Below are 27481 nucleotides of genomic sequence, written 5' to 3'. Positions count from 1 at the left end.
CAAGGGAGGGCAGTTGGAGGTGATCAACCCTACAGGAGAGGGCAGTTAGGGGTGACCAGGCTGGCAGAGGAGGGAAGTTGGGGGCAAACAGGCTGGCAGGGGGGCAGTAAAGCATCAACCAGGCTGGCAGCGGAGTGGTTAGGGGGTGATGAGGCTGGCAGGCAGAAGCGGTTAGGGGCCATCAGGAAGGCAGGCAGGCAAGCAGTTGGGAGCCAGCAGTCCTGGATTGTGAGAGGGATGTCCAACTGCCCGTTTAGGCCCGATCCCACCAGGATCGGGCCTAAACGGGCAGTCAGACATCCCTCCAGGAGTCCCAGATTGGAGAGGGTACAGGCTGGGCTGAGGGACAACCCCCTGCCGTGCACGAATTTCGTGCACCGGGCTTCTAGTATATATATATATTAATGATTTCAGAATTTCAGAGAGGAAGAGAGAGATAGAAACATCAATGCTGAGAGAATCATTGATCAGCTGCCTCCTGCACACCCTATACTGGGGATAAAGCCTGCAAGCAACCCAGGCATGTGCCCTGACCAGGAATCCTGGTTCATAGGCTGACTCTCAGCCACTGAGCTCCATGGGAAGGCTGTTCTGTCTGCGTTTGTGTATGGATTTACAGAGACGGAGATGCACTGTTGCTGCTGCCTTCTTCCCTTCTACGTGCTTTCAACGCACTTCCAATTTTCAGAGTTCCGGGTGACCTCCTCACTTGCCCGGTACATCCCTGCGGCTCTCAGTGCTGCCCTCCTTTCTAACATTCCAGCCATAAAGGACTGACGAGGAGATAACTAGCACACTCTAAAATCCCAGGACCTCTGAAATGACTGTGGGAGGATGAGTAGCTAGTCATACATCGGAGTGAAATGTTCAGAGAGCGTCCCTTTCCTAATCCATGGAGATGAGGGTGAGGAGAAGATGAGAGATCATTTTGAAGTTGGGATACTTTGGCAGAGATCCAGCTTCTGATACCCATTGGACACGGGGTGGGGGTTCCTAGGTAGGCGCGGGGGAACCAGAAACATGATACACTTTGAGTTTTGCCTGTCAACAACCAAACCTGAGAGTGTCCTACACACTTGAGAAGCCTTACACAGACCAGAATGTTTCTACTTTAACCTTGAGCTGTTGTGAATTATTAGTAAACTAGAGGCCCAAATGCACGAAATTCGTGCAAGGGGCTCAGCCCTCACAGCTGTGGAGGCTTGCCTCGGTCCTTGCAGCCCCGGCTTCATCCGGAAGGTCATCTGGAAGGATGTCCGAAGGTAGTTCAGCTGTCCAGTCTAATTAGCATATTACACTTTTATTATTATAGATATTTTGTACTGACTGGTTTGCAGTTCCACCCTTAGGGTTGCCTAAAGCACCCAGCAGGCAGAAAAATATCACAGTCACAGTGGCCAGCTTATTCCTCATGTTCTCGTGCCTCCTCAAAAATGCAGCATCTATTGAATTCTACCAATTGCCAGTCCACATGGTTGATGTGGAACTCTAAACCAGCTACAGCCTGTCTTTAAAGAACAAAATCCAGCCTGGTCAGGTTATTTCAGGCACAAATGTGTGTTGATGATTTACCTACTCTCTCCAGGCCTCAAGTTCATTTTTCATGCTCTTCTCTGTGATGCTAAGTCTGGAAGCCTAAAGAACTACACTTCCCACACTCCTCTGCACTTGGCTTCCTCTAAAGTTCTGCCAATAGCAGACAATTAGAAGGCAGGAGAAAGAAAAGCAACCTTTCTGTTCCCAGATCATGTTGATACCCCGAATGGCAAGCTCAGACTCTCATTGCGGGCTCTTGTCCTATGAAGTTTGAAGAATAAAATTTATGGATCAAAAGATTTTAAGCAAAAGTTAGAAGTGTATACAAACTCCCCCTGGGGAGGGGGCCCCAAAAATGGGAGAGCCCCGCCCCCCGCCCTCTCTCTAAAATGGGAAAAAACTTAGTCCAGTGAGTCTCTTTGTCTATGGGTTTATAAATGCTGGCCACTTCTTTGTCTTGTATATGTTACTTTCTAATTGGATCCTTCCTCATTTTATGTCCCCCATGCTTTCCTAATTGGCCACTTTCCCTCTTTTCCCTGCATGGGATCAGTTTCAAAGTTTCAAAGCTCACCCGGTGCCCCCCTCTTCTTCTGCCCTTATCTTGTAACATTCTTGTAAACAATATGGCAGCTTGGTGCTCTCTCTGCCCATCACGCATGCATTCCTCTCCCATGGACCCCCCTTTCCCTAAAACGGCTTCTCCCGTCTCTAAACTCCTTTCAATGAACCGCCAGGAGAAGAGAAAGCCAAGGCTCCAGCCTGCAGCTTCCTCTGGTGCTGCCAGACCAGCGACACCTGCCCCTGGGAGGTGCCACCCTGCCCTTAGCTGGTCAGACCACATTGCACTGGTTGACTGCAGAGGTCTGAGCACCAGGTATGCAAGCCCCTCCTTCCTTTCAGCTCCGAGGGTGCAGGAACCTCAGCTCCTTGCTTCAGCCCCCCCGCCTACGATTGCACGCTCCGTACTGCAGTTTCTGTGACCTGGGCGACCTCAGCTCTAGGGCTTGCGCTTCTTCCTAGTGATGACTGACATGTAGGTCATCTCAGCACCCCTCGGCTGGCTCTTTTCCCTTCCAGCAAACTGCCAGGGTGACATTTCTTTACGACTAAGCACAGGTGCACCTCGCTTCATGGTGCTTCACGGAGGTGGTGTTTCTTACACACTGAAGGCAGGACCCTCCGCCAGCGAAAAGATTATGAATTGCTTTATTGTGATACTTGTTTTATGGCGGTGGTCTGGAACCAAACCTGTAATGTCTCCAGGGGTTGTCTGTACTTACTGTGGTCTCTTTTCTTCTCTCTCTCTCTCTCTCTCTTTTTTTCCCCTGACTGGTTATTTTAACTTGTTCTGCAAGATCTACTGGGTTTCCAGCTGCTGTTCTCAAATTGGTGAGCTGTACTTTTCATGTTGGCTGCAAGGGAGGGCTCAGACCTTTCCTTTAATGGAGTGGGAATTATGTTCTTCAGAAACTTGGGCAACTGGCAGACGCTTAATGAGAGCTTTAAGTGCATATATCTGAATACTAAATTTGTTATTACACAGGGAAATTACAACTTTATAGCCCAATATTGTCAAAGCATCTAGTATACTCCAACCTTATGCCAAGAAAATTAGATTTAGGATAAGAATGTTATTTTAGAAGTAGGACAGAGGGATTAGAAGATAGATAGCTGAGAAGGAAGTTTAAATGAATTGTTATTATTTCTCTACACAACACAGAAAGGGTACTTAACAGTACAATTAGGAATGATTTTATGGCAGATAATAAATAGCTATTCTATATATCCATATTGGGATGGCCCATACTTCATTTCCACCACTGAATGTGGAATAGAGCTGGATAACAACGGATTCCTTGTAGGGAAGGTTGTTAGTAAAATCAGCTAATAAGAAATAATGGGGAATCTTATTCTCTGGATAAATACACACGCTAAATATTTATACATATATACACTAATTTTATATATAATTTATGTATAAATATGTATGTGTATATATATGTGTACACACACACACACACTGAGTGGCCAGATTATTATGATCTCTGAATGCATAATAATCTGGCCACTCAGTGTATATCCTATATAATAAAAGGCTAATAATGCAAATTGTCCACTCGACCAGGAGTTCGATCAGCAGACAGGCCTGCCAACTGCCCATGTCCCCTCCCCCTGGCCAGGCTGACCGGGCACCACCCATGCAAGAATTCAGAGAGAGAGAGAGAGAGAGAGAGAGAGAGAGAGAGAGAGAGGCTAGATTATTATGTGTTCAGAGATACTGCATATACATACTGAATACATATACTGAAAATATATATACTGAGGAATAAACCACATAATATATGTTTTTTCTTGTCTGCCTGGGATGAGTTACTGCAGTCCTGCCAAGGGTATGGTGTGACCTGCTAACCTCTGTATGGCTTTCTCAGGTTTTAGAGCTGTCTGTCCAAGAATTTATGATCCCTTTACTTTATTCACCCCTAGCTCTTGTTTTTTTTTTTTTGTTTTGTTTTTTTTTGTTTTTTTTTGGTGAAAAGCCTACCCAGGGATCTTTTTTTTAGTTGGAGAGGCTGCTAATTGATTTAAAAAATACATTTTGTCCCTGGTCACTAATTGACGGATGGAACAGCTGCTGGTCTGACAAAATCCAGGCTGAAGAGCAGTTCCCACTGTGGGGTGGTCTGCTGCTGCCCATTATTGCTTCGCTGTGCGCTGCAAAGCCCGCCCGCCCTCCTCCCAGAGGCCGGGGCCTGCTCTTCCAACGTATTTCTTCACCGTCCTCACAATTATGTCACCGTGGGCACTCATTAGGTAAAGGGTTATCAACATTTGCTATTAATGAAAAAGTTAACTTTTTTTTTTTTTTTTTTTTTTTTTTTTTTTTTACCATTGAACAGTTCTAAGAGTTTAAAAGCATGAGCCTGATTGTCAAATACATAATTCTCCAGATAATGAACATTTTGAAGTCGAATGAGACTTCAGTTGGTTAATAATAAAAATGATTTTTGTTTTTTTGTTTTATAGCAGAATCACTTTTATGGAGTCAATATTACCTTTACAAGTATGACAGCATATTAAAAGTACTAAACTTTACTACTACAAAGTAATATACTCTTTTCCTCAAAATAGGTATAGCTAATACTACATAGTATTGATTTATATTTGGTAGCATTGGCAAAAATTCCAAATAATTAGTGTGGCACTAGATAAATAGGTCAACGCAGTACTGATGAATGCAAATGAAATCTCACATAGAGTACTATCAAACTGAAGGGTACAATGATGAATTAAGCAAAATTTATTTGTATTATAAACATCATAAAATGAACTCAAACCAGGACCCCAGCATCCTGAGGAGGCTGAGTGAGGACATATATTTTTTAGTAGCCATAGAAGTAAGAATCAGAAACATTTTGTCTTCTGTAGTGTGAGAAAGAGTCTAGTAGTTTTTAAACAGTCAATAAAGCCTCAATAGGCATTAATTAGTCTCTTGCAAATTATTGTGACTAGCAGGGGGCATAGGTCAATGTTAGTGTATTAGTTGACTGTTGGTTGCGTTACAGTCCGTTTTGAGCTCCTGCAGCTCTAGCTATGCAGATTCATGTTGGGGTCACCCAGATTCATCTACGGAAGTCTATTTTTCTCTGACCTCTTTCCTGCTACCTAGGAAAGCTGTGACTGGACTGGGAGTCAGGACTCATGTACTCTATACCCACATCATATAACCTTCACTCTGTGCCTTAGCTGACCTGTTTGCAAAAGTATTTCTCACTCTCTCTTTCTGTATTAAAGATTGGTGGCTTTAATTTTTTTTTTCCCAATCAGTAAACTGTTGTTCAAACGCGTTCCTGCCGAGAAGTCCCCTGTGTAACTACATCAAACACACAGAAGCGGATTTTCTCTGTTAGAAGATGTGGGGGTGGGGATAGAGGGTGGGGGATAGTTGAGTTTCCTAAACACTCCGTCTCCCTGTCTCTGTCTTCCTGCCCCTTGGGGAACCTGAAAAAAACTCCTTTGAAGACCATTAGGCCATATGATCTACATGTTCCTTTCCAACCATAAGACACAGTTTTGTCCTGGCCAGTTTAGCTCAGTGGTTAGAGTGCCAGCCCAGGGACTGAGGGGTCATAGGTTTGAGTCCCGGTCAAGGGCATGTACCTGGGTTGCAGGTTTGATCCCCGACCCAGGTCGGGGCACATGCAGGAGGCAACCAATTGATGTGTCTCTCTTACATCAGTGTTTCTCTCTCTCTCTCCTTCCCTTCCACTCTCTCTAAAAATCAATGGAAAAAAATATCCACAGGTGAGGATTAACAACAACAACAAAATATACATTTTCATGCCAATATCTATGATTTAAAAACCCTATGCTTATTTTCATAGCCATAACAAAAATCATTTATAAATGTGAGGTTTAAAGTATTCAATATCAACCCATCATAGGAAAGTTCACTATATGTTTTTGCCTGGATTCACTGGAGTAACGTTATTTGTAGCAATGTGTATGTCCACATATACCTTGGGGTATGTGTCTATAGCTACAGGGGGAGAGGAAGATGCTAACAAGATCACATGGAGCAGTTCGGAATCTGACAACGCCATTCAATTCGGTTCCATTCACTGAGCATTTATGGGCACCCACTGTGCAGAAGCCGCTGTGCAAAACCCACCAGGCTCCCAAGGGTTACCAAGACGAATGACAGACTCTTTTCTCAATTTATTTTTAAAGCCTTCCCTGTCTGAGTTCTTAACTTTTTAATACATTTGAAGTCTAAAAAGTGTAAGGGACCTCGGGAAAAGTTGGCCTGAAGCACATAGACTACATAAATAAAAAAAAAAAAATAAATGTCATTGAATAGGTCAAGCATCTTGTGGCCACGTATGGGAAATGTGGACCAAGGGTCAAGTAGAACTGTCCCTGAATGGAGAGCTATTTTGTTCTCTTGTTTATTAGCGTTGACCCATCTATACTAATGGGTTTAGCAAGAAAGGAAGTAAGTGGGGGTCAGGAAGGGGAGTCACTCAATCTCAGACTTCCACCCTTCATGAATATTAATGTTTCTTCAACCAGCGTGTATTGGCACAGCACAGCCTGAAAGCTGCATACACATGAAATAGTCCTGCTGCCCCGTAGCACATGTTCACTGACAACAAGCCCCCAATGGCCTCATACTGCATCATGTGCCTTAAGTTTTATCCACTGAAGAGGAATTTCCCTTCTCTCCAAGGCCCAGTCATGACTTTGTGTGTTCCCCCAAGAGGTATATTTTCTTTTTAAATTGATTTTTAGAGAGAGATAGGGAGAGAGGAAGAGGGAGAGAGAGAGAGAGAGAGAGAGAGAGAGAGAGAGAGAGAGAGAGAGAGGTGAGAGAGAAACACGAATCTGTTGCTTCACACACGCACCCAGACTGTTGCTTCCCACACGCGCCCAGACTGGGATTGAACCTGCAACCTAGGTATGTGCCCTGACCAGGAATTTCCCCATCACCTTTTGGGATACAAACAACACTCCAACAAACTGAGCCACCCAGCCATGGCACAAGGTGTATTTTAATTTCTAGAAAACTTGGCCATTTATAAAATCACAATGACTCTGAATGAAAACAGACTTAGCTTATAGGAATTAACTTATTTTGTAAGTAAGCATAAAATAAGCATTTCTTTTCATCAGTGCACTTTCATTTGGACCCTTGAATGTAATCATGGGACCACAGTCCTGTGGCCCAGGACACTGGGGAGCCTTGGACACGAGGACGTGTACAGACTATGTGATCAGCTGAGAGGGTCTGTGACTACATCTACAACCAGTTTGCAATTCTGTTAGGGATTACTTTGAGAAACACAGGCTAAAAGGGGGAAAAGGGGGATATAGTTCTTCCCTGGACCAAATACACTTTGGTAGAACTCAAAATATGTACTTGCAATGCTAGAATAATCTTAGCAGTAAAGAATCAAGGCCCACACAGGTCCTAGGACTTGTCCAAAGATTTTCAGTGAGTCATTGGCAAAGCTGGTACCTTCCAGGCCTCTGCCTCCCACGGTGGTATTCTTTGTTATTCAAAAGATTTTTTAAAAAATTCCCCAGAGAAATAAGCTGTGACTTAGAATCCATTTTTACCTCTGTGACTGCTCCAACCGAAACCAAAACCAAACCAAACAGTACGAAGGCTTTAGCAACTACCACCTAATTCTAGTGCAGTTTACTGACGCATTTTACCTTCAATATTCCTTGCTCCAAAGCAAACTCAAACAGTCGATGCCAGAATAAAGAAAAAAGAAAGAAAGAAAGAAAGGGAAAAACTAAGAGAAAAGAACTTCCTATAAAAAGCCCATAAAGTGAATTGGAAAGAAAACTAATAGTGTATTTCACATCTCTCCCCGCTCCTCCTCAGCCATTGCTTGTTCTCCCATTTTTTCCTGCAGCACTAAAGGGCGTGTGCTGATGGCAGGTAGACACGTGTGTTAAGAAGGTAGCACATTTTCCTTTCCCTTTTCTCTTTTTAACATGAAGCGGTTTTTAGAATGTGCAATGTTAATTCTTGGTCCGGGTGTCTGCCCCGGCTCCCTGCAGGGTGGGGGCTGTGTGTGTGTGTGCTGGGGGCGGGGGGGGGGGGGGGTGTTGATTTGTGCGGGTGTCTGGGAGATGCCCGGTCTGGGCCTCTCAGTCCGCCTGTGACTCCAGACTGGGCTTTGCTGGGAGGCCTGACCGAGGGTCGGGCCAGTCGCTGGGAGGCAAACGGCAATTCTTGCTCTAAGTCCCGCTTTGATAGCCGAACTCTTACATCTACATGTTTCCTGAAAAATAAACAAAACCCCTTCACTTTTCATGCCAACCTGCTTTGAGGGGAGAGCGATGATTCCTGTCCTACCACTGCTATTAAAATGTACAGGCTATTATTTAGGCCCCACATTTCCACGCCGAGAAATCCCTCCGAGTTAAAGAGAGAAGCTGGCTAAATGTGACAGAGGTTAAAAGGGCTGGTGGATGATTTTCAACGCGCATATTTCCTGTTACTGTGGGGGATAAAAGCAAGCAAAGCAGAGCAAGAGAGATGGTTTTTAATACCGAGGAGGAAAATGCAATATATATGTGCAAACTAGATGCTTCATGTGAATTAGTATTTACATGTTTTGGAAGCTCAAGTAATGTATGCTTTTCATTATTTTAGTAAAATTAAAGATCGGGCACTCAGCGATCTTTAAAATTTCATATTGCTCACGCTCGGTGAGGCACGCCACGTCACCTCGCTGCCATAAATTCCCACGCGAAGGCTGCACGAATACTAATATTTTTCTTGCAAATGCGAATCGAAGGGAAAATACTAATCGGTAGTAACATTTTTATGGTAGCCATTATTAGAACTTACTGATGAGAAATCTGACATGCGACTTCCTGGGGCTGGAACACGCTCCGTGCCTTCTACATTACAGGCGTTCCTTGCAGAAGGTGGGAGAAAGTTCTTCGCGATCGCCTGTGATTTATGGGCCTGCCGCTGGTGACTGGCTGTGGGAGCACTTTGGCTTTGTGACTGGGGGTCGGGGGGAGGAGGATGTGTGAAAAGTCGAGGGGGCCCAATTAGAGAGAGGCCCTGAGAAAAATGTAAAAAAAAAAAAAAAAAACCCATCCTGCTGAGCGGCAGGCATTTTTGCTGGATGACAAATGTCTGGAGTTCTCAGATTTACAAAATTGAGCGCTGCCCCTGGCCTGGGCCCCTTCTGTCATGTAGGTGCCTGCGCTGGGGAGAGAGACCATCTGGACTGGACGGGGTGCTGCTCACAGGGGGAAGGGCTCCCTCCTCTTCCTCTCCAGGGCTGGCACAGCCTGGGGGAGACAGGGAGGGGCGATTGTCTTAGGAGAGGCCCCCTAGGAGCCCCTGTGTGCTGGCAGGTGGGCCGTGTCTGTGCCTTTAGGTCGGATGGGCAAGAGGCTTTCTGGGACCTGCTCGGCTCCCAGGCTGTGTCTCCCGCTCAGTGTCCACGGAGGGATTGATGCGATTTTGCCACCTTGCGAGGTGAGCCAGACATCCGTGCTGGTGATTTAGGCGGGGAGGGTTTTTCCCGGAGGGCCCGCCTAAATCTGACCGGCCCACTGCCCTTTGCAGCTCTCCCGGGCGAGAGGAGACTTTCTTCCCCCGCTTTCCTGGAGAGAAATTAACCACGTCCCGCCCGTTGTTAACGGGACTGCAGACTCGTCCTCATCAGGGCATCGCTTCATTGGAGTTGTCACGTTCAAGGGCATTAATTGGAGTTCAGGTGCAAAAAGCACAAGGCTTCATAAGGAGAAACGCAGACATTCCGCAGCTTTCATTACCCTAAAAGAGGCGTCAGACTTCAGCCCGCTAGTGGGAGGGAAGGAAGCCGCCGGGAGGAACATGCTGGCCGTGTCCACAGGCGCCCTCCTGACGGAGCCTAATGAGCGCCCTCTCCAAACTCTCATCTGCAGGCAGAGCGGGCTTGGTAGCCTGATTAGGAAAACCATTGCCGCCTCCTGGTGCAAAGTGATGCCAACAGCGAACCATCAAGGGGTGCCCTTTGCTTTGCACCGTCAGGCACCGTGAAAGGGGATTGGACGGGCCCTGTGGTTCCCTCTGGGAACGAATTCTCCAACCGCAGCGGGGAGCGGGCGGCTCCCTCTCCCCGCAGCCAGCGGCCAGGCAGGAGCCTGCGGGAGGCCTGACTGTCTTCTCCCCCGTTTCTCAGTGGGTGCACGTCTGTGTTATCGTGGCGATTCATTTATTCTTTCCATAGAGTTCCGCCAGGAGAGAAAAACAGGCCAGGCTTCTCCCAGAGGCTTTATGACTTAAGACATTACAATTCTCCATCGAAACCGTTTATGAAGAATTAAAGAAAGGTCACCTTTCTTCAGGGGCACACAGTCCCCAGCTGCTCCGGGAGGGGGCTGAGCTCCGCCCCCGGGTTTACTGGGCGCTCCCCGAGAAAGGGCCATACACATGGGGTTGGTGGCAAACCTCAGTGACACAGAGTTTCTGCTCTCCCCAACAAAGCCAAGCTCCCAGCTGTACAAGAAAGAAATGCTATATATGCTCAACTATCAAATACCCTCCACTGTGCATTACACATATTTTGAAAATAACCACTCTACAGCCTAGTCCCTTGGATGGAAGAACTTACTAACCTCACATGAATTGCAAGTAGAAAAAGGAATATGAATTGTGTAAATGTCCGTCTTCGGCATCTCACAAAATTATGCTTTGTGTCAAATCTGTGAATGATGCCTTTTGTTATTAAAATTCCACGCATTTACTACTTCTTGAGCTTCTACAGTTGATAAAGCAAATACAAGACTAAAAAAAATATATAATCAAAGATTAGGTGATCGATAACACATTTCTTCTCCATCAGATGATTTCTTCCCTGAACAAAATTCCTGTTTGATTTTTCAGTTATTCCAAATGTCAGAATGATAGATATGAGAGTGTAACCAAGTAACGAGGGAACTCTCTGCCTAATAATATTCAATATAAAGATTCAGAATGATGCTTTCTGATGGATTAAACTTTCCCCTGTTCTGCCTCATTAGGGTCCTCCCAATGTGATCCAATCCAAACCTATTACTTAATATACATCTAACAGTAAAATTGCATAAATGTTCACTAGTACAATAGGAGCTAAATGAGCAGCTTCAGATAATTTAATTAAGTTGTAGGTCTTCTAATATAATTGCATAAGTATGTGAACTTTTAACTTGTGTTAACTCAATTTCCTTATGCTTTCATTTACCATTTGTTGGGGACATTACAGTGATTAGCCAAAGTCCTTGCAGCTCCTAATGTTCTCCATAAATTTTGATTTAAATTGACTGTCACTTTCTCACTATAATAAAGTAGATATTTGACATCTCAAAAAAAAAAAAAAAAAAGAACTGGTCTAGTATATTACGTTGTCAAGAAGTGGAACTTTTTTCTCTATCATACAAAATCCACATAAAATTTACCTTAATAAAGGCCATTGAGATTAGTCAGAATGAAGTAGGTTGAATACTACATATTCATAGACATGTTTATACTTTAGAATTTTTTGGAAAAACAATAGGCTCCTATGTACCCTTGGTATGGAAAACACACATGATATCATATTCCCATCTAATTGTGAATTGGGTGGCTCTCAACATCTACCTGGTGAGTTTGTCAGCATTCCGGAACCCAGGGTAGTAAGATAGGAAATTCACTCAGTTGAGGTCCAAGACAAGAGTAGGCCAAATGGGTAACCCACACTAGCTCAGCTCAGGTAAACTAAAGCAAATAACAAATGATGTCACTGTGCTCTGAAACTTTTCAAGGAATCGATTTATTTTGAACCCAATTTTTGAAAAAGTCAAATTATGTGCTCACAAAGATATATGTACCCCAAAACTCTCTTTAATTCCAACAAAGTGACTCAGTCGATAAGGTTCTGTTATCGCCAATTACTGTCCCCGATGTTATCTGGACATTCCAAAAACAGAGGCCTCAGTTCCGGGTCCGGAGTGACCTGAAGAATGCAGGAATGGTAACAGGTCTGGTTCCCAGGGTGAGTGCGGGACATTCTGTAGCGATGGATGAGAGGCTGTGGGGCAGCCAGAGCTGCTTGAAAGTATCAGGAAGGCTGGGAGTACTTGTATGCAAGGGCCAAGGCATGCCAGCCCCTCTGGCTAACCGTTTCCCATAAATGACTGCTTTTGCAGTGTGTTTGGCAAGAGTCTTCAGGAGCAACGGCCTTTTTAAAGCACTTTCTATGTACAATGCAGCCCTCCACTGTAGAACCTTCCTGGCACCTATTCAAGAGGAATGTTACTTTAAGTAATAGTAAAATTAACTGAAGTTTATTGGGCATTTACTGTATGCTAAGCAATTTATCAGCCTGCTTTTCATTTATTCGTGCAACGGCTCTTGAGTTAGCAACTATGAGGACCCCTGTTAGGATACCTGAGGCACAGTGAGATGAATTAAATTACCAAAGGGAGCAAGCAAGGCAGCCCGGTTTTAGAGTCGATGTTCTTAGCCAGGCCATTAAAGTGGCCTCATTGCAGCTGTGTTTCCCCTACTGGATGGCAGTAGAGTGAGACTCACATACATATTTATGAATAGTCAATGGATAGTCATATGTCTGAACATTGAATGCTATATCTGAAGGTAAATGTTTTCTTGTAACATAAGTAGTGCACTTTTGTAAAACAACTTAGACAACGTAGATAATCCAAATGAAGAAAATAAAAATTGTTACTAATTTCACTACCTAGAGATGACTGCTTTTAGGATTTTCCTTTATATTCAAGTAGTCTTTTATACCTGTCTTAAAAATAAGAATTTAATTAGACTGAGCATGTTCTTTATAACTTTTGATTGAATAATCTATCAGGAACATCTTTCAATGTCTTGAAATATATTGCCCTGACATCTCTTATAGTACGCACTTGACTATTTTGATTTTGAGAGAAATCAAGGGGCAACATTTGACAGCACCGAGCCTCCACCTGAACCTCACGTGTGGTCTCAGCTGGAACTCTCTTTGTTTCTGGGGTTTTTAAAGTGGGGTTCTGCAGAGGGGAGAGGGGTCCAGGGCATTACAAGAACGTGTGCAGCATGCTCATGCACAGAGACTCACTGTTCAGCTACATATGCTTTTCACCTTCAGTATCTCTGCATTGTAGGGACAAGCCAATATTTTACACATAAGGTTTTGTAACTGAGAACTCCTAGGTAAAAGGATAAAATAATTGCTAACCATGGAGTAGTGCGAAGCCTTGGGGATGGGACTAACGGATTCCTGACCTTTTCTAGAGAGCCTTGGTCACTCTGTTGCCTTCCTCCCTGACTGTGCCCGAGGGTAAAGGGTGGAAGTGACATCTTTACTGAGGCCTCCCTGGTCAAATGCAATCAGATTGACTGAAAGCTCTCAGAGACCGGAACAGCAGTCTCCTACGTGGGCAGCACACGCTGGCCAGAGACATGACTGATGAGGAGTCAATGCTACACCATTACCAGACAACCGTCTCAACATCTCATTTAAAACTGCAGTGAGTTAAGGTGGGTTTTGAATTATGTATTAAATGGAGCTTCCAAATATAGCTTTGGTTGAGTATTTCAGCGAAGTGTCTCTGCAACATCCATGTGCACAAACCACCGCTCTCCTTCTCTCATTTGCTGCTCTGGTTGTCACTTCCTATTAGGTTTCACTCTTGACTGTGGCCTGCCAGCACCCAACACTGAACCTTCACTCCTACCCCCTCCTCCACCCCCTGGCTCTTCATTCTTTGTCTTGAGCCACAAAAGCTGCCAAGATCTCCCATTTCTTCAGAGCACATGAACTCTGTCTGCAAATTTTGATGAAATTGCAAATTGGTACACATTGTCCAGTGGGGAACAGTTAGCCCTGTCTACCCTCCTCCGGGATGGAAGCCCCAGTTACAGTCTCACTAATCATCACTAATGGAGGCTGTGTTGCTCACTGCACTCTTCAGATTCATCAAGGCCAGTGTCCAAAAGACGCCCTTGGGACTTAGCTGTGGGTGCCAAGAGGAGGTCTTGGTACCTGAATCTCTTTTAAAGCTCTACACTCCCTGCAGCACAAGGTCCCATTTCTTCCAGCCCCCACCCTTTATTCCATTCATTTCTATAACCAATAAGATCAACCAAGTCCTGTTAAAGCTTCCTCCTAAATACTGATAAAGTCGATTTCTCTTTCTCCATTTCCACTGCTACTCACCACGGAGCTCAGGACACACACATCTACTACTTGGACACCTGCAATTGCATAGCAACTTGTCTCTGCACATTGACATCATTCCTCAACACAGTTATCCATGATAATCATCAGAGTGATCTTTTTTATAAAAATTTATCTTTATTGTTGAAAGTATTAGATATGCCCCTTTTCCCCCCCATTGATCCCCTCCACCCATCACCCCCTCCCAGGCCTTCACCACACTATTGTCTGTGTCCATGGGTTATGAATATATGCATATAAGTTCTTTGGTTAATTTCTTCCCAACCCCTAATCCCTCCATCCCTCAATGGGCAAAATGAACTGATGAACAAAATAGATCCAGAAACACAGAAGCATGGAACGAAGTGATCTTTTTTAAAAATGTAAATGAGGTCATGTTGAAATCTTTATGTGACCTAGGAGAAGGATAGTCATACATCCCAATTTGCTGAAATTGTACCAGTTTTTGCTTGTAATAATTATTAAGGACTCATCACTCTCAAGACTGTTCTGCTTTAGAGAACAAATTATATGGTCATATTGCCTTGGAGGCCTGACCTCACTGGCCTCTGTCCACCTCTGTTGCTGGATCTTTCTGAGTTAGAGCTACAATGTCCTACACGTCTTAGGATGGACCACGTACCCTTCCACCCAGGGTTCATGCTGTTCCCTCTTTCAGGAATGCTTTTCAAATCCTCTTTCCCTTCTAATTTCTCCTCATTCTTCTGATCCTACCAGAAAACAAAAGGCAGGGACTTCTTTCTGTTTAGATCACAACTGTATTAAATAGTGCCTGACACGTAATAGGCACTGAATAAATAGTGGCTGAATAAGTGAATCTCAGGCTACTTCCCCAAGGAAAACCTCCCTGTCTTTCCTTCTCCCCCACGATTTGTTGGATTTCTGTATGAAATGTTATAAAACCATGCACTTCCTTTCAGAACATGTACCTCAGTTTGTGACCACACAATCATTATTTCAGTAGACATGGACTTCAATGGGAGCAAGGATCCTTTCCGTTGGGCCTACTTTTCTTGTGTATCCTGTCCCACACTAATCTAAAAACACGTGTTGAATGAATAAATGAGCGAACATTATGACAACAGCATTCTAGTAGGTATTTTCGCAGTTCTTAGAAAAATGAGATATTGTCTTATTCTCTAGAAGCTTATAATGTAGTCGAGGGAGAGAAAAGACAAAAATACACAAGTAGGTGGCAGTGCAAGATGATGATTGACTCAAGGCCCTAGAAATTATATAGATCAACCCTAACTCATCAGAGCAGCATTAAGTGACGATCACAGTGATAGTGATCGTGACAATCACATGAGGTGTCTGCATAGCAAGTAGTTGTACAAGTTCAAAAGTGAAAAATCCTGCTGTGTCCCTGAGTGTCAAGTAAAGAAGTAAAGAAGAAGTAAAACTTGAATTCAGTTTTGAAAAATTCATTCTCTAACAAGCGCTTAAGTATTTTTATACAACAAGACCCAGTCCTTGCCCATGTAGATTAGGGGTTGGCAAAGCTGGCCTCCTGTTTTCGTAAATAAAGATTTCTCGGATATAGTCACACCCATTTATTTACATCTTGTTGGTTTTCACAACATAACATGCGAACTGAGTGATTGCAACAGAGCTCATATGGAGAATATTAACTATCTGGCCCTTTACAGAGAAGGTTTGGTAGCTGCCAAGTTAAATTCTCAGGGTTGAGTGTGGGAGACAGCTGTAGAACACCTACAATTGCGTGAGATCTGGGCTGAGAAGAGGTATGTCAGGAGCTTCATGGAGGAGGAGTAGACAAGGAGAGGAGAGCTTAATTAGTCAGGAAAGGGCGCCCAGAAGTGTGTGAGTGATGTCTTGAAGGATCAGATAATCAGCAGGAATTTGATTACAAAGAAATAAGAAGGAAAAAGAAGATACATGAAAAAATGAGGTGAGAATGCAGGAATGAACACATCCTACTTTGGGGGAAATACATAGAATGTCCAGCTGGGACCATGGGTTCCCAGTGGGATGCCCAGGGTGAAAACTTCATTGAATGTGGCCAGAGGAGTGACACAGAGAGCCCTGAAGGTTCAGCAGTCACCAGAGAGGTCAAGGGGGCTTTTGTCCAGAGCAATGACACGAGAAAAGGGAATAGACTTCCAGGCTCTGGTTCCTCTGACATGGAATGGAGAGCACCTGGGAGAGCGGGATGTGTATTGGAGAGGAGAGAAGAGACTGGAGAGCAAATTTATCCGAGAGGGTTGTTTGTCCACGTGGTGTTTGAACATTTAAAAAAATTAGCTGACTACACTTATGAAAGCATATTTTACACTAAAAATCTAGATTTCGACAGTTTATGACAACAGCATTCTAGTAGGTATTTTAGCAGTTCTTAGAAAAATGGGATATTGTCTTATTCTGCTCTCATTAGATAGCAGACTATGCCCTGCTGTAGAGAACAAATCATGCCCTGCTTTAGAGAACCCTCCAAAGCCTACAGAAAAGTAGGCCCCACTTTTTTTGACAGCTTCTTTAAAAAGCAGAATATCCACCTGGCCAGCGTGGCTCAGTGGCTCATAGAGCATCGATCTATGAATCAGGAGGTCAGGGTTCGACTCCCGGTCAGGGCACATGCCCGGGTTGCGAGCTGGATCAGCAGTAAGGGGCACGCAGGAGGCAGCTGATCAATGGTTCTCTCTCATCACTGACATTTCTATCTCTCTCTCCCTCTCCTTTCCTCTCTGAAATCAATTTAAAAACAATTTTTTTTTTAAAAGCAGTGTACCTGCTAACACTGGGCCTGCATTCTTAAAGGAGGATGGATTGCAGATGAGCTGCCTTGTGAGGTGTTGGCTCATTTACTCGTGTAACATAACCCCTGTGGGCGTTAGAGTTGGTGGCCCATTAGACCATAATCTGGACATAAAGTTTGAACAGTTTTTAATTAGAATGGAGCCAACACATTCGCCTTTCTTTCCTGCCCTGAACTCTTACCTACCAACTGTTCTTTTTGAAGCCTGAAGAAGATTCACCTCTTTCATTTTTTTCCCCAGTAGCAAAGTTTCCTTCTCTGTCCCCCACCCCCCAATGTTAATTAGATCAGTTGTTTTTCCCTCATACAGCAAGTAGATAGATGTGTGTGTGTTTTAAAAATCTATCTTTATTGTTGAAAGTATTATAGATGTCCCTCCTACTTCCCCCATTGACCTCCCCCTCCACTTTACTCCCCCCCCCCCCCCGCCAGATCTTCACCGCACTATTGTCTGTGTCCCTGGGTCATGCACATACGCATATAAATTCTCTGGTTAATCTCTTCCTGTGCCCACTCCTCCTTCCCTCTGGGATTCCTCAGCCTGTTGCAGGCTTCCATGTCTGGATCCATTTTGTTCATCAGTTTATTTTGTTCATTAGACTCCGTACATGAATGAGATCACGTGATACTTGTCTTTCTCTAACTTGCTTATTTCCCTCAGCATAATGCTCTTCAGGTCCCTCCATGCTGCACTTCCTTCATTTTTAAACACTGAGGATGTGTGTGTGTGTGTGTGTGTGTGTGTGTGTGTGTGTGTGTCAGACTTTTGATTGATTATGATAGATCTTGTAGGTGAGCATCGGCCTTGAGGTTAAGGCCTATGATGTAATTCCATTGCAGAATATCTTTCTCTTTTCTTCCTCACTAATTTCTCGCAGAACACGTCTTACCTGCGAACCTGTGAACCACCCATTCTAACCCGCTCCCCTTTCCCTAAGATTGCAGGTTCCATCTGCTCCTTCGTGCTTAAAGGACCACGACAGATTTTGTTTATGCTTTTCAGTAGCGTTTCATTTTTAATTCTTCCTCAAACAAAAACTGTCTCTCCCAAGAAAGTCTTTTAAGAGTGTAGCTAGTGTTTCGTTTCCAAGAGGATTCTTTAAATTCCTCCATACAATGTGTCTCTCCCTTTGCCTGGCTGTTAAAAATAGGCTGAGATGCACTTCAGTATGCCTGGATGACGTGTGATTCCCAGCGAAGAAGATGCTCTCAGTGGCAGTTAATCTGTCTGCAGTCGGGCGGAGCTGGGGTGCTCCCGGTCCCCTCCCTGAACACGGAGCTTACTGTTGCAACGCCGAGCCATGAGGGGAGCAGGCCCCACGATGGATTCTGCTGATCCAGTGCTATACACACAGGGCCAGGTGTAAAGCCTGGTTGTGATCTGGTTACATGTGTTTTGTGTTTTGAGAAAAATGACTTGGCCCTTGAAAAGCAGTTGAGGTCAGAGTTCTGGGTCAAAAGCAGCTAACAGAGCTGGGACCCTGCCAGAGACCCGGGAACTGATTTTTAGGGTTTTATAAAATTGCATATTATAGCGTTTCTGTGCTACTGAGGGCCAAGGGTAAGGTCGTATCCTGGTTGGAAAAGGCTAGCCACAAACCTAATGTGATGACCTTGACTTTGCCCTGCCTGGTCTGCAAAGTGAGGGGGTTGAAATAGATGATGCTCAGGTGCTTTCGTGCCGAGCCTGGGAGTTCAGAGATGGATGGTGGAGCCGTGCTTGTCCACAGGGAATCTAGGTTTTCCTGATGACTGAGCCACACTGCCTGGGCCAAGGAGCTGCTGAAAGCCCCGATGTCTCCCAGGGGTCACGGTGGAGGTGGGGCAAGACTGTGTTATACGGAAAGTCTATGTGATGAAGTGAAAAGGTATGGCTTTGATTTCAGACAGACTGAGGTCCGCATTCAAGTTCTCTAACCTCATTTACTCCATTCCTCTGCCTTTGGTTTCCTGTTCTGCAAAAGAGGATAATACCTGTTATATTAGCGTGGGCTGCCAAGTCAAAGTACCACAGAGCGGGCCCTGGGTGTGCATATGCGTGTGTGCATGTGTGTGTGTGTATGTGCAGAGCATATAAGCATATATCCATCTCTATATAAAGAAAGACAGCCCAGCTGGTGTGGCTCAGTGATTGAGCGTTGACTTATGAACCAGGAGGTCACAGTTCGATTCCCAGTCAGGGCACACGCCCAGGTTGCGGGAGGCAGCTGATCGATGATATTGTCCCATCATTGATGTTTCTCTCTCTCTCTCCCCCTTCCTCTCTGAAATCAACAAAAAATATATTTAAGAAATAAAGACAGACAGACAGGGATACAGAGTAGAAGAGACCCTGCAGGGACGTGAGAGCTGCCAGGCACCCGCAGGCATGTGAGTGGTAAGGGATACCTTGCTAGAAAAAAGAGCATCGAGACCAGACAAGCGGGCAGCCAGCAATGTTCCCAGCTGTGTCTGTATAATCAGATACTAATGGCATTATTCATCATTTTCGCTGAAATGAGCTCCTCATGAATAAGAACTGTTTTTTTTTTTTTTTTTGCAATGTGTTGACACCATCTTAAACTTTAGTATACTTTTGGTTTCTAAATAATTAAAAAAAACTCTTTTGAATGTGATCTTAGCTTTTCATAGCCATAAGGCCACATTTTAAAAACCTGGAAGTAGAATGTTTGGCCAAAGAAGATAAATGATGTAGAAGAAATATCAAGGGTGCTCACTATTGAATTCGGGAACAACGGGGATGGACAGAGAGAAAGTGCAGGCACACGTTGAACCTTCAATTAACATGCATGATCCAGGAGCTATGTGAGCTGGTATTAGAATGATTACAATGCTTTACATGCAGAGATGCCTTCGTCTTTCCCATGTAACAGAAATGCCAGTCTACAGTGTAGATTTATGTGTACTAACCAATGTTTTAGGCACTAGGTAACACGAGAACACATGTTGGAAGTAAAACAGCCCTCTACATGAAGATGTCAATATTCTTTGAATACAATGCTCTAGCTCAGTGGTTGGTAAACTCATTAGTCAACAGAGCCAAATATCAACAGTACAACGATTGAAATTTCTTTTGAGAGCCAAATTTTTCAAACTTAAACTTCTTCTAACTCCACTTCTTCAAAATAGACTCGCCCAGGCCGTGGTATTTTGTGGAAGAGCCACACTCAAGGGGCCAAAGAGCCGCATGTGGCTTGCGAGCCACAGTTTGCCGACCACAGCTCTAGCTGGATTTATATTTGTACAGTGTTTTTTCTCTTGGGAAAAAGGGACGAATGTTTTGCCCGATTGGAGTTTCAGCATCCTGAGGTTTCTGGGTTCCCCATCAAGGGGGAAGCTAGGGCACAGGCTGGACTGAAAGGTGATCTGAGGTTCAAGTCCTTGATAGAAGCAGAGAGCAAAGCGTTTCAACAAAAGCAAGGGACCAGGAACCGGGAACTGTCTAGAATGAACCACGAGCGGATTCATGGGGTGGTGAATAGAAGGAGTGGAAAGGTCCCCCGAGTCATGAATGGGGCTACATTGTGCGATCCCTGTACCTGAGTGTGTGGCCGGAGTGGATATGTCAGACAGTACATCCCACAATGATTGGGATGAAGAGACGTAAGCATCCTTTCTCAGAAAGTAACCGAATACCAGCGACATGTTACCAACTGGATGCCACTCCAACTTTGGATCTTAGATTTTTATTGTTGTATGACTGACTCCTCTTTCTCCGCTCCGAAGTACTTTTCTCCTATATTTTTATTCTGCGTCTATGAGTCTTCTTCATCTTCAGTTCAATACTTTCTATTCGTAAGGCATTAGCCGAGACTGTGGAGCTATGCAAAACCCACATATGTACATGCTGTGTATAAAGCATGTAGCATTGGGGGGTGGATACCACCCAGTCACAGATGCTGTCTCTGATACCACCACCGCTGTGCTCTGCACGTCAGGCACACGGAAGTCCTACATCATGACACATGTCACACCTCTGCGCCTACATGCAGTCTGAAGCTCCTGCCCAGAAACATGCTTAACTTCCTTCCTGCCTTAAACTCCTATTTAACATGCACCTTCAGTGGGGCTCAGGGGGGGCCTTCTCTGACATCCCAGTTCCATGTCAATGATCCTAAAATCATGCTGTCGTATTAGAATGCCTTGAATTTCAATGCTGGGTAACTGGCTGCCTTCTCCATAAAGAAGAAGGGGCAGAAACTCCTCTCTTGTGGGGAGTCCTAGCATCTGCTGTGTTGGGGGTTAGGAGGCCTTTCATTCTGAGCTGAGGGAAGGCGGTCATGACCCGAAAGAAAGCAGCAGTGAGATAGGGCCGAAGGGCCTGGGAGGAAGTCCTGGAAGTTGGGTTTGAAACATGTCCTTCCTGCCGGTCTCCTCCGACTAGAGAGAGCAAGAGAAAGGCCCAAGAGAGTGGACTGGACGTGGCGTAAGTCACCTGTGATGTTACGATACAAAGCAGTGTCATACATGCTGTACAGTGAAATGCTGGTGTTTTAATGCAATAAATGAAACTGGAATATTAGCTCCCTTCTCTCTTTTCAAAGTTACCTCCGAATTCTTCAATTCTGTATTTTTCCCTTTGCTAGCCCTGGGTCTGTCACGAACGTGGAATTAGTGACTTTGCTCTGTCACCGTTATTTGCCCACAAAGCTTTGTTTTTCCTCCTCTGGAATGGAATTAGAGTTGAGATTTTCTAATTCCATATTGTATTTCATTTTGTGATTTTTTTTTCTATCATATTTTTCTAGTTGTTAAATCCATTTGCCATGGGAAGGCTTATATAAAATCTAACACATGAATTTGTTATCAATTTAGAACTTCTATTTTGGTATACTATAAAATGTTCATTTTTTATTGTTTGTACTGATAGGAAATGTATATCATCAAGTTTTAATGTACACTATTAATAATTTTTTTTTCATCTTTAACTACCAAAGTTCTTCATGTTTCTAGATTATCACTCAAATATTTTGTGGATTCACTAATATGCATCACCAGAGATGTGTTTTTATTTACGACACCTTTGTGCATGTGCGTGGGTAGAAGAGAGCTATCACCAAAATATCGTAGGAGAACTTAGAATGCAAAGGGAAGTAAGGTTTAGAAGCTTATTCAACAGTTAATTAAATATCCTTTTGAGAATGTAACACTGGAAGCTGCTTTCATCAAGCAGGGAAAATAATGCATTTCTTCATTTAGTTTTCATTTATCAGTTGCATTTAGACAGTTTAATTGCTATAATGAAAACTTTCTTTAATTCTCATCCTAGGGACCAAAATACATTTATTGCGTAGTAGAAACAATTTAGGTTTAGAAAACAGTGATGCCGAATGAAACTCCACATGGAGGTAGTATTTGTTTTCTAACTTTAAAAGATAGAGATTCTCTGTTCTCCCGAGTCTCAAGAATGAGGAGCTTTTACAAAGTCCCACTGCCATTCTCAAACCTTCATTTTGCAACCATTGCACAAATGGGGTCTTTTGGTGAAAACGAATATGAATGTGTTCACCCAGCTCATGCTCAAGCTCCAAACCCTGTTGAGAGGTGTTTGTGGCCCAGCTGGGGTGGCTCAGTGGTTGAGCATTGACCTATGAACCAGGAGGATATGGTTAGATTGTGGTCAGGGCACATGTCTGGGTTGCAGGTTCCATCCCCAGTAGGGGGCCTGCAGGATTCCCTCTCATCGTTGATGTTTCTCTCTCTCTCCCCCTCTCCCTTCCTCTCTGAAATCAATAAAAATATATTTTAAAAAAGGAAGGTGTTTTGTTCTACTGGTGGAGTCTAGTGGAACTAAGGAACACAGGCTGCAGGCTTGCAGAGAGGCACCTGGAAATCACCCCTCTACCGCTGACCACAGGACTACGGGGATCCGCCGGGCCTTGGCTTCTGGGTACAGAGGAAAGAACCCCACCACCAATCTCAAGGAACTGTCTCAGGAATGACACACCTTGCACTTGACCCGGGCGGTGCTCCAGAAACTGCTAGGCCCGGTCCTGGCAGATAGCACAGTCCACTATGGCAATGATAATAATAGCAGCTAAAATCATAGTGATGTAACTGAACAGGGAAAAAATGACCCTGGAAAGCAGTCCTAGATAGAGAAATCAGACTGTCAGTTAATGGAAGCACAAACTTTCACAGCGTAATTAAAACAGGCTGAAAAGTAAGTAGATTAAAATCACGCTGTACTGCAGAGACCAGGATGGCTGGTCCCTCGGCGAGGGGGGAAGTCTCAGCGCATCCGAAGGGCCTCGGAGAATCACCAAGACTCCAGCCTCAGAGCGCGGCCGCCCCGGGAGGCAGGACTGGGTTCCTCCAGGTAACTCGGAGCACTCACAGGAGCTCCTGGGATTGAATACACAGGGAAGGCTCTTTTAATTATCGCTTTGGGTCGTATCTTCCAACGCTTTGGTCAGGAGCGTTGGAAGTCGATGGAAATGCTATAGTGGCTTTTCAGCTTGCCTTCAAACTCACAGAGAATGCATGCAATAACGCCACTGTAGCTTTCACTGAGACGCACTGAACCCCAAGTGGGGGTGGGGGTGGGGCTCATTTATGGCCACGGATAAGCTGCTGCAGAGTGAGGCAGCCCAGCCTCAGGAGGCCCTTTAAGGAACACTGCATTCATGTAAGATGAGTCCCTGCCCAGGTGTCATATCTGGCCTCCGCAGTGCTATTTCAGCATCACTCAGCAATGGCCAGATAAGGGCGTATCTCCGCACGTTCCCAGACCGAATGCTGCCTGACCCTCATCACTGAAATCTTACTCTCCCCTCAGCTCTGCAGGGCTGCCCGGGTGAGGGGGGCGGAGGAGAGGCAGAGACACAGAAAGGACACTTGGCCGGATTGGAGATAAGGAGCCTCGCGGAGCAGAGATCCCCACGGTGGACCCTGCAGAGCCCTGGCCAGGGAGACAGATGTCAAAGTGCCCCTGGAAAATGTGACTGGCTCTTCTGATGTGTCCCTTGTATTCAAGCTCCTATTTTCACTATGACCCTTCTTTTAACGTGTGCAAAAAACATAAGCAAATCACACTTAGATAAGAGGCCAGACTTTCTCAGTCTCTATTCTTACATGCATTTCCTAACAGACTTGGCTAAAGACACAAATCTTGGCTGTGGTGGAACCCAGACCAGAACCCAAATCTCATTATCATTGTTGTGGTTACTATTATTGATCTTGTTGTTGCCTATTGTTTTCTTTGCAGTTTGCTAAGAGCTTTATATACACAAAAACATCTGAGTTGACTTAAATGGGCATTTCTCCAAAGAAGATAGATAAGTGACCAATGAATACATGCAAATATGCTCAACATCCTTAGTTATTAGGGAAATGAAAACGCAAAACACAATGACAGGTCACGCACTCACCGGAATGATTATACTATAAGAAATGAGGAAAGAGAAAAAAGTGTTGGCACGGATGTGGAGATATCAGAGTATAAAATGGTATAAGCCTCTCTGGAAACTGTTTGGCAGTTCCTCAAAAAGTTAAACATAGAATTACCAGGGGACCCAGCAATTCCACTCCTAATTATATTACCCCGCCCCCCCAAAAAACTGAAAAACAGATCCTCAGACAAATACTTGTACATGAATATTCATAGCAGCATTATTCACAGGAGCTAAAAGGTAGGCATAACCTGAAGGCTCATTAACAGGTGAACAGATAAACACAATGTGGCTTATACATTCAATGGGATATTACTTAGCCGTAGAAAGAATGAAATGAGGATGCATGCTACAGTGTGGATGAACTTCAAAAACTCGGTGAAAGAAAGGAGACACAAAGGTCACATAATGTTGATTCCATTTCTATGAAATAGTCAGAATAGAGACAGGAAATGTTAGTGACTATTACATCAATGACTAGAGGCCCGATGCACGAAATTCGGGCAAGAGTAGGCCTTCGCAGCTTCAGCTGCCTGGATCCCTCCCTGGCAGCCTCGGCTGCAGCCCCCGGCTTCGTCCCAGAAGGATGTCCGGTCTAATTAGCATATGCTTTTATTATTATAGAAAGCCAGAGAAAGCCTCTGGCGAGTAGATTTTTTTTTTTTTATAGGGAGTTAGTTCTTAGAAAATTGACAAAGCACTATTTTCATAATCACTCAATCAGGTCAAAATGTCTTAGTCTAGCTTTTAGGGTTGTCCACCATTTTTCAGACTCATTTCCCAAGACGGAAGCCAAATTGGATCTTTTCTACTTTTTCTTTTTAAAATAACATTATTAGCGAATAGAAAACACAAGGCTTATTATAGGCTAGCCCCAGTGCTAAACACGTTACATATACCGTTTCATTAAATTTCACAATGCCCAACAAACCAAGGGAGGAAACTGAGGCTAGAGAGAGAAAATAAATATAAAACTGGTGAAGGTCGGGACAAGGATTTGAATCCAGACAGTTTGGTGTTCAAATCGCCTGGTGGCGGGTGCTGGTCCTGATTTTGGCTTTTACTTTTCCTGTTTTCGTGACTTCTATTCCCAATGCCAAGTCCAAGAAGGGCTCCCTTCACTCGCTTCTGTTTTCTCTAACTGACCTGGCCCTCGGGCCGGAGGGTCTTTCCTCCACTTGGACTTAACCTAGGAGAGCGCGTGTTCTCTGCCTGCTGCTGGCACTTAGCCTTTTGTCGTTCCAATCATCACACTGCGAATCCGATGGTAGCAGGAAGGAGGGCGCAAAGCATGTCTAACATTTGTACCTCCAGCCCTACCTAGAACAGTATCTTGTTCATAACAGCTGTTCAATAATGATTTTTAAAAAATTCTTATACATTACCTGCCAGGAAATATTGTTTTACCATAGAACTTTTGTTACAATTTCTTCATAAAAATGGATTTTAGCTCTTCAATCTTTTACTAAGTGCAATTTTTTGTATTTTTGTATTTTGAGAGAATTAAATAAATAGGCTGAACCTTAGTAAAATAGTCCTAATTTTAACTCAAGGTGCTTAAAGTACGAAGTGTTAAAACGTATTTTTATCCAAGTGCTTACCTGCCCAACCTTGAGACTAAAGGGAAAGAAATTGCTCTTTGGAAATCTGTTATGTTAAAGCTCTTATTCTCATGAGTTTCATGATGGGCCCAGATAGAGAAATTAATTTACAGAAGTAGTCAGCATAACTGCTCAAAAATGCACGCGTAAACTACTCTGCACTTTTGTGTGACTTCTGCATATTTCAATACTCGGTTCCTCCCCTTTAAGGTGCTCAGATTCACCAGCTGTAGGAAGACTTATAAGGTCACGGTGCAACACAAAAAACAAACTGTTATTGAAAACAAGTGAATCAGCACGTTGTTCGCTGAATTGTTTTCTCATGTGACTCATGCTACTTGAGTAACTTTTTCTTTGTCATTGTTCATTTATCGCATCAAACATTTCTTTAGACATCTGCTTCTTCCAGAACAAAAGCACAGGCTCTTTGGAAATGTTCACTAGAAAAATCACCAACTGCTCTGGATTTATGAAAGCAAGACCTTTGAATGGGGCCGGTCACTGAGGCTTGAAGATCTTCCTTCGTTTTTGAAGATACAAGGGAAGCCATCTAATGTTCAACGTCGGTGTAGTGTGTTTACCAAGAAGATTTCATTTACACAGAGCTCCCGGCACTAAACTTCAAAAAGCCCTCTGCTTCGTTCACACCGAGCACGTTCTTGATAGAGCTCATCTCAAAATCCCTTGGGTCCAAAGTGTCCATGACCAACCATTGATCTCACAGTGTGTCTACAACACCAACCTTGAGACAGGTTGCGATTTCCCGTCTCTGTGACAGACAAATAGCTGGGGGAGCACTGCCATCTAAGCCCAGAGCTTTCTTGGGTAGTCATAGAAAGAAAGGTGTCTTAAAAAAAATATATATATATATATATATAGCCTTGTCATAAAAGAACTGCAAAATCCATCAACACAGTATCACTTTACATATAAAAGTAACAGTATGCATCGATATTTCAGCCATCATGTGAAAAATAAACAAGACAGTCTTTAAATCAATGTCATTCCCAAGGAATCAGCATGGACATGTATTGATTAATTTTATAGCTAAAATAGAAAATATATGTAGCCCTGGCTGGTGTGGCTCAGTTGGTTGAGCATCAACCTATGAACCAGGAGGTCATGGTTCCATTCCCAGTCAGGGCACATCAATGATTCTCTTTCTATCCCCTCTCCCTTCCTCTCTGAAAGAAATAAAAACATATATATTTTTTTTAAAAAAAGAAAATATATGTAGATGTGACTGCTCAGTTTTGACATGGGTGCTTTTGGCTGTCCCTTCAGCCTGTGGACACAAATGCCAAATTGTGAAGGCGTCGCATTCACCAAAGCTGGGTGCGACCTCTTCCCACGTGCTCAGATACCCTATGTGAGATTCAGTGTCTGAGTATGTGGTGTGTGTTTAGCAAAGTGCAAGGTAGCCTGAGAGTCAGGCAACCATTAGGGCAT

This window comes from Cnephaeus nilssonii, assembly GCF_951640355.1.
Source record: "Cnephaeus nilssonii genome assembly, chromosome: 8".
NCBI classification, from domain to species: domain Eukaryota; kingdom Metazoa; phylum Chordata; class Mammalia; order Chiroptera; family Vespertilionidae; genus Cnephaeus; species Cnephaeus nilssonii.
Note: the sequence above shows the minus strand (reverse complement) of the source record.